Here is a 7932-nt window from a genome sequence, read left to right on the forward strand (position 1 = left end):
CAAATTGTTTTGCTTTGATTCGGATCCCAACTATTATATTTCCTGCCTTAAGGGGCCCAGGTGAAGATTTGAGGCCAACCTTTGAAGCCTGATGTTATTATGGTCTGTTAAAATGTCTGGAGTGATTTGTTTCGGGGATATTGGGGGAGCCAGATGGCCCAACGCGTGGGTTGCCGTTTGCCAAGATTTTTCAAAGCTCCTTTGATGCATTTTTAACGATGCTTTAAATCACCTTTTCACCTGGTTTTCTCCCTGGCTGATAAACTACGGTTCTTATTTCACAAAAGAACATAAATAAAAGGAGGGGAAGCATGATTGGAAAACAAATAAAAATAAAATAAAAGCAGGCGTCCACCGGTTTGCAGTCCTGAAGTCAAAATCCACACCCTTGCAGAATTTAGGGAGGCGTGCGCCAGTGCCATCAGGGCAAAACAGGTTTCTAGTCCTCAAGAATGCGACACTTTTAACGTTTTTCTGTCGTAAGCCGCTCAGAGTCAGTGGCTTTGGAACGAGACCAGCGGCAAATAAATGTCGTCATAATAAATAAATAAGCTCCGCCATTCTCGGCCCAACGGCTTGGGTAGGGCCAAACATTATTTTATGTTATTTGTTTAAAAAAATATATTGTGTTTTTTTTTTAATTGCAATATTGTGCCTCAATCCTGGAGGGCGAAAGGACCGCGACTGGAGTCATGCGTGCTCTTTAGCCCGCTGCAGAATCTGGATTTGGCAGGTTGCAAAGCCGATGTAATCTTGTGTTTGCTGAAGCCCGTGCAAACAATCCGTGGTTTGCTTAAGGGCAAGCCACGTTGTTTGGGGCGGAGATACTGTATATATAAGTGAACTCGGCTTTCCGCACTCACTTTGCTTGTTGGAAGATCGCCAAAGGGGATCATGTGATCGTGGGACAGCGCAGCCGTCATAACAACACAAACACACAAAAACGAAGTGTATTTAAATATAGGTAGTCCTCGGTTTGCGATGTCTCATTTAGTGACGGTTTTACAATGGCTGTTAAAAACTGATTGACAAGCGTTTTTCATACTTACGACCGTTGCAGCATCACGGGATCAAAATTCAGACGCTTGACAGCTGATTCATATTTATGACGGGCGTAGTATCCTGGGCTCACGCGGTTTACCTTCGGATGCTTGACAACTGACTCACATTTACGACTGTTGCAGCATCCCCGGATCAGGTGACCCCCCTTTGGCGACCTCTTGGCAGGCAAAGTCAATGGGAAAGCCTGGTTCACTTCACAACCTTGTGAAGTGAACAAGATACTCCCTCAACAACTGACTCGCTTAGCGACGGACGTTCGGGGTCAATTGTGGCCGTAAGTCAAGGACTTCCCCGTATATGAATTACACCTGGCTGAATTTTGATCCCAGGACCGTGGGGATGCTACGCCGGTCATAAGTGTGACGAAGGCTCCTAAGTCCCTTTTTTACAGGGCCCTCGTAAAACAGTCACGAAAAGAGGCGTCGTAAGCCGAGGACTGCCTATAGCAGTCGTGAGCCATTATTTCAACCTGGCCCGCCACAGAAAGGGAGAGGCTGGTAAATCAGAGAGGCAGTTAATCACCTTTAAGCCTTGTTTTGAGAAAAGGCATCTGTCTGTGCCAGCTAAGCTGATGGAGAGAAAGGGAAAATTTGTCGAAAGAGGAATGACATCACGGTCGGCCAAAAAATTAAAATAAAATGCGCTGGATGTTTGAAGGACTCTTGCAACAATGGAGATTCTTTTAAATTTCTTCTTTGTGTGTGTGATGGCTTTCTTTCTTTTTGTAAAACAAAATTCAGGATTGTGTGTGTGTGTGTGTGTGTGTGTGTGATGGCTTTGTGGTTGAATTCTGGAGAATTTATTCCACGGTGGCAGGACAGCCGCACTAACTGGGTTGTCCTGACTTGTCGGGCTGAGTGTGTGGTGCGTCCCTGCGTATTTCGCCTTTCCTTTCCTTTCCTTTTTTTAAAACAAAAATCAGGATTATGCTGCCACAGCAGGTTTGGGAACTGGGAGAGTGACCCAGCCAGACAAGTTGTGTTATTCAGTGGCGGGTTTTGTGGCCCAGCTGGAGAAAAACAAAGGAGAGGAGGAACGAGGAATGAGGATCACGGTTTATGTTCTCGTTTTTCTTTTTTTTTCTTTTTTGGCTGAGATTTTTCTTGATGTTGTGTTCAGGATCTCGTGACTGTCTCTGTTTTGTCTTTGGGTATTTCTCTGTCTGTCTGTCTGTCTGTCTGTCTCTCTCTCTCTATCTATCTATCTGTCTGTCTATCTATCTATCTATCTATCTATCTATCTATCTATCTATCTATCTGTCTATCTATTTATCTATCATCTCTATCTCTATCATTATCTATCATCTCTCTATCGTCTCTCTATCTCTATTATCTCTCTCATCATCTCTGTCTCTATCTATCATTATCTATCTGTCTGTCTGTCTGTCTGTCTGTCTGTCTGTCTATCTATCTATCTATCTATCTATCTATCTATCTATCTATCATCTCTATCTCTGTCTATCTATCATTATCTATCATCTCTATCTCTATTATCTCTCTCATCATCTCTGTCTCTATCATTATCTATCTATCTATCTATCTATCTATCTATTCATTTTTCGATATCTATCTATCTATCTGTCTATTTATCTATCATCTCTATCTCTATCATTATCTATCATCTCTCTCTTATCTCTCTCATAATCTCTGTCTCTATCATTATCTATCTATCTGTCTGTCTGTCTATATCCATCTGTCTGTCTATCTATCTATCTATCTATCTATCTATCTATCTATCTATCTATCTATCTATCTATCTATCTATCTATCATCTCTATCTCTGTCTATCATTATCTATCATCTCTATCATCTCTCTATCTCTATTATCTCTCTCATCATCTCTGTCTCTATCATTATCTATCTATCTATCTATCTATCTATCTATCTATCATCTATCTATCTATCTATCTATCTATCTATCTATCTATCTATCTATTCATTTTTCGATCAAGTGGGTCTATAGACAACATACTTTAAATTTCTGGATGAACAGCGTTTCGCTCCAATCCAGCAGATCCTTGCTTAACCTACTATTTTAAATCCCACCCCGCTTTCCAAGGCAGCAAAGAAATATTTGCTGCTTAAAGGCTGCCTGAACTGGGAGAGGTTAATGAAGTCTCCTGGTTTAAGTGCAGTCTACCTGGAGCTGCTGGACTCCAAGGATAATGCAAAGAAAACGTAGAATTGCACTGCTGGGTTGAACTATCAAAGGAAGTCTTTTCTTTTTTCTTAGCGTAAATTTGAAAGATGTATTTTTGGGGTGGGGGCTTTTGACAGCACAGCCTGGCTGTTTCTCTGTCTCTCTCTCCTCCCCCCCTCCGACACTGAATTACTCAAACCTTCCAAATTCATTAACGCAACTGTAAACGTTGAGAAATTCAGGGAGGTGTGAAGCTGGTAATTAATGGGGGGGGGGAAACCAAGCTTGGTGGGAAAATAACATAAATTTCAAAGTTTTTTTTCCTCTAACCCCCCCCCCCCCCATTTCTAATTCCTTTTCTGATGATTTTAATCCCAGGGCAGGAAAGAGGGAGAAATAATTGATGGTAGGTCTTTGACAAACAAGAGATTTTTGCTTTTTTTTTTTCCTTTGCTTTTTTTAAAAATAGGCTCCGTAATTATAAGAAGCTGTGATTTTCAAACACACAAAACAAGCAGAAAGGAACGACAAACACAGACCTTCCTTTCAATAATTCTGTTTTTTTTTTCCTTTTTTCGGCTCCGGGTTGCAAAGACCCTCAAAAAAAAAAAAAAAAAAAGTGCAGGCCCCCAAATTAGGCACTGTGTAGCTTAATGTTTTGCAAAGTTGGCGACTTTTAAGGTGTGTGGACTTCAACTCCCAGAATTCACCCGGCTGGGGAATTCTGGGAATTGAAGTCCACCCATCTTGTAAAAAAATAAATAAAACAAAACACTGGTTTCTTTGGAGAAAAAAAACAAAACAAAACTCTCTTTTTTTTCCCCTTTGGAAAAATTCCACACCTTCCTCTCTTCTTTCTTCCCATCCTCCGGACTCTGAAGGGAGACTGCTCCTGCATAAGGAGGTTCACTGTCCGAGCTGAGATCAGAGGGAAGATCTTATTCTGCTCTCCTGTTTCTTTTAGGGGTGATTTTTTTTGTGTGTGTGTGTATGTGTGTGTCTGCCTCAATTGCCCATGAGCTTGGAGTTTTCCCTTGGCGCAGCCAAGTGGGATGAATTGTGCTTTTGGGGACACACCCTTGAGGATAATGCAATTAATCTGTGTGAGATTGTGGGTGGCAGGGGGGGGGAAAGTGAGTTGCACCCCCCCCCAAATTCCCTCCTTCTTTGCCTGCCAGATGATATGATTAAATAGAACAATAATGAAGACTTTCACATCGGCAAGTGGCATTGATTGATTGAGTCAGTCTTTCATTCCTCATTCCTTCATTCCTATCCTCTTTATTATTGTTATAAATAACTCAAGGAAATAAACGTACCGAATGCTCTTCCTCCTCCTGTTTTCCCCAATCACAACAACCTTGTAAGGTAGGTTGAGCTGAGAGGGAAGGACTAGCCCAAAGTCACCCAACAGAATTTCGTGTCTGAGGTGGGACTAGAACTCACCGTCTCCTGGTGATTGTCCCAAAGTCACCAGGCTGGCTTTCATACCTAAAGCAGAACTAGAACTCACCATCTCCTATAGTGATTAGCCCAAAGTCACTCAGCCGGCTTTCATGTCTAAGGCGGGACTAGAACTCACTGTCTCCTGGTGATTGGCCCAAAGTCACCCAGCTGACTTTCATGCCCAAGGCGGGACTAGAACTCACCGTCTCCTGGTGATTGTCCCAAAGTCACCCAGCCGGCTTCCATGCCTAAAGCAGAACTAGAACTCACCGTCTCCCGGTGATTGTCCCAAAGTCACCAGGTTGACTTTCATGCCTAAACCAGAACTAGAATTCCCTGCCTCCTCTTTTCTAATCTGATGCCTTTAACCTACGAAACCGCTTCTCGATTTATCTTAAATTTGTTGATTTAACAGTTCAACAATGGGCTTTGTTTCTGGTTCGGCCCTATGGGAATGGTGTTGTGTTATCTCCCCCCTCCCCAATTCATTTTTTGTAAAACAAAACATTGAAAAGAAAAAAAAAATAACACCCCCCCCCCCCCAGCAGATGGGAAAGGCCTGTCTGTACACACTGCTTGCAAAGACCGGATTAGCCAATGCGGGTGGGATATAGAGCCGGCTTAAAAATATACTTCAGAGTTTGTTTTTCAACCAAATATATAATTAGGCTGTAGGTTACGGAAAGGGTAACCCAAATATATATATATATATGTTTTCATTCTTCGAGGGAGACAGAGGAAGAAAGGATATGCTGTTGAGACATGGTTCAGCTCTTTTTTAAATTTTAATATATATATATATATCAAGATGATTTACGACTCTAAACCAGTCCTGAGTTAACATCTCAGCTCAGATGCTGTACTGAACGCAGAAAAACAGGTTAATTCCTGAAATGATTCCAGCTGAAGCGAGCGGAGGCACCCAGAGTCTTGGTGGGAGGACTACAGCATCCATAAACCCCAGCACACGAGGCCTGTTCTAGATTTATTTAAGTTTTTTTTTAATTTTTAATTTGCCTTTAACATTTTTATAAACAACTCAGAAGTCTTGCAAGATTCGTCGGCAAAAAAAATGGAAGACCGGAGAAACGGGTTCTCGTTGTCCCCTTTTTTTTTTTGTTGGTTCTTTTTTTCTTTGTACAGTTTTTATAACTACCTGGAGATATTTACAAAAGCCCGGCCTTAAAATGAAACCTGTAAATCATTTTTTGGAGACCTACGGGCCGGTTAATAAAGAGGCTGAGAGTTTGAAAGGCGTAACGGCCCCTTTGTTTTTTGAGTTCCTATTATATCGCTCAATAATGTTGACATATAATTTATTTCCCCTGTTCTGAAGCTGGAAATAAAAACCGCTTTCTCGAGCGCTTAATGTTTAGCCTGGCATTCTTTCTTGGGTCTTTTGTGCGTCCTTTGTGGATAGTTGAACTAAATACAAACTTCTTTCTTTCTTTTACTTTTTCTTTCCTTCCTTCCTTCCTTCTCCCTCCCTTCCAATCTTTGTTTTCCTTCCTTCCTCCTCCACTTCCTTCCTCCTTCCTTCCTTCTTTCCATCCATCCATCACTCCTTCCTCACTCCCTCTCTTCCTCCTTTGCTTCCTTCCTTCTCTCCTTCCTTTCTTCCTTCCTTCCTCCCTTCCTCTTTCATTTTTCCTTCCTTCCATCCATCTCCTTCACCGCTCCTCCCTCCCTTCTTTTCCTCTCCTTTCTTCTTCTCCCCTTCCTTCCTTCCTTCCTCCCTCCCTTCCTCTTTCATTTTTCCTTCCTTCCTTCCTCCTTCCTCCCTTCCATCCATCTCCTTCACCGCTCCTCCCTCCCTTCTTTTCCTCTCCTTTCTTCTTCTCCCCTTCCTTCCTTCCTTCCTCCCTCCCTTCCTCTTTCATTTTTCCTTCCTTCCTTCCTCCTTCCTCCCTTCCATCCATCTCCTTCACCGCTCCTCCCTCCCTTCTTTTCCNAAAAAAAAAAAAAAAAAAAGTGCAGGCCCCCAAATTAGGCACTGTGTAGCTTAATGTTTTGCAAAGTTGGCGACTTTTAAGGTGTGCGGACTTCAACTCCCAGAATTCACCCGGCTGGGGAATTCTGGGAATTGAAGTCCACCCATCTTGTAAAAAAATAAAATAAAACAAAACACTGGTTTCTTTGGAGAAAAAAACAAAACAAAACTCTCTTTTTTTCCCCCTTTGGAAAAATTCCACACCCTGCCTTCCTCTCTTCTTTCTTCCCATCCTCTGGACTCCGAAGGGAGACTGCTCCTGCATAAGGAGGTTCACTGTCCGAGCTGAGATCAGAGGAAGATCTTATTCTGCTCTCCTGGTTCTTTTAGGGGTGAATTATTTTGTGTGTGTGTGTGTGTGTGTGTGTATGTGTGTGTCTGCCTCAATTGCCCATGAGTTTGGAGTTTTCCCTTGGCGCAGCCAAGTGGGATGAATTGTGCTTTTGGGGACACACCCTTGAGGATAATGCAATTAATCTGTGTGAGATTGTGGGTGGCAGGGGGGGGGAAAGTGAGTTGCACCCCCTCCAAATTCCCTCCTTCTTTGCCTGCCAGATGATATGATTAAATAGAACAATAATGAAGACTTTCACATCGGCAAGTGGCATTGATTGATTGAGTCAGTTTTCATTCCTCATTCCTTCATTCCTATCCTCTTTATTATTGTTATAAATAACTCAAGGAAATAAACGTACCGAATGCTCTTCCTCCTCCTGTTTTCCCCAATCACAACAACCTTGTAAGGTAGGTTGAGCTGAGAGGGAAGGACTAGCCCAAAGTCACCCAACCGGATTTCGTGTCTGAGGTGGGACTAGAACTCACCGTCTCCTGGTGATTGGCCCAAGGCGGCACTAGAACTCACCGTCTCCTGGTGATTGTCCCAAAGTCACCAGGCTGGCTTTCATACCTAAAGCAGAACTAGAACTCACCATCTCCTATAGTGATTAGTCCAAAGTCACTCAGCCGGCTTTCATGTCTAAGACGGGACTAGAACTCACTGTCTCCTGGTAATTGTCCCAAAGTCACTAGGCTGGCTTTCATGCCTAAGGCAGGACTAGAACTCACCGTCTCCCGGTGATTGTCCCAAAGTCACCCAGCCGGCTTCCATGCCTAAAGCAGAACTAGAACTCACCGTCTCCCGGTGATTGTCCCAAAGTCACCCAGCCGGCTTCCATGCCTAAAGCAGAACTAGAACTCACCGTCTCCCGGTGATTGTCCCAAAGTCACCCAGCCGGCTTCCATGCCTAAAGCAGAACTAGAACTCACCGTCTCCCGGTGATTGTCCCAAAGTCACC

The sequence above is a fragment of the Protobothrops mucrosquamatus genome, unplaced genomic scaffold (assembly GCF_001527695.2).
Source record: "Protobothrops mucrosquamatus isolate PMUCROS unplaced genomic scaffold, P.Mucros_1.0 scaffold2939, whole genome shotgun sequence".
In the NCBI taxonomy this organism is placed as follows: Eukaryota; Metazoa; Chordata; class Lepidosauria; order Squamata; family Viperidae; genus Protobothrops; species Protobothrops mucrosquamatus.